We start from the raw sequence: 462 nt of genomic DNA, 5'->3' as shown, positions 1-462 counted from the left end.
TAGTGACTCCATGGACTGCAGCCTACCAGGCTCCTCTGTCCATGGGATTTTCCAGGCAAGAGTACTGGAGTGGGCTGCCATTGCCTTCTCCCAACCAATATAGTATATTAATGCATATATATGGAATTTAGAAAGATGGTAACAATGTTCATATATGCAGGACAGCAAAAGAGAGACAGATATAAAGAAAAGACTTTTGGACTCTGTGGGAGAAGGTGAGGATGGGATGATTTGAGAGAATAGTAATGAAACATATATATTTCCATATGTGAAATAGATCACCAGTCCCAATTTGATGCTTGAAATAGGGCACTCAATGCCAGTGTGCTGAGACATCCCTGAGAGATGGGATGGGGAGGGAGGTGGGAAGGGGTTCAGGATGGGGGACACGTGTACACCCATGGCTGATTCATGTCACCGTATGGCAAAAACCACTACAATATTATAAAGTAATTAGCCTCC

The 462-nt window shown here is 43.5% G+C and overlaps 1 protein-coding gene across 1 annotated transcript in view; it reads right to left on the bottom strand.

Annotated features, from left to right (window-relative positions):
- The window catches only part of GUCY1A2 (guanylate cyclase 1, soluble, alpha 2), a gene marked incomplete at its 5' end in the record, with an annotated part of 203,267 nt that overhangs the window by 132,110 nt on the left and 70,695 nt on the right, over positions 1 to 462 (bottom strand). The window lies entirely within an intron of this gene.

The sequence above is a fragment of the Bison bison genome, unplaced genomic scaffold (assembly GCF_000754665.1).
Source record: "Bison bison bison isolate TAMUID 2011002044 unplaced genomic scaffold, Bison_UMD1.0 scf7180017864485, whole genome shotgun sequence".
NCBI lineage: Eukaryota > Metazoa > Chordata > Mammalia > Artiodactyla > Bovidae > Bison > Bison bison.
Note: the sequence above shows the minus strand (reverse complement) of the source record. Positions and strands in the feature narration are given on the sequence as shown.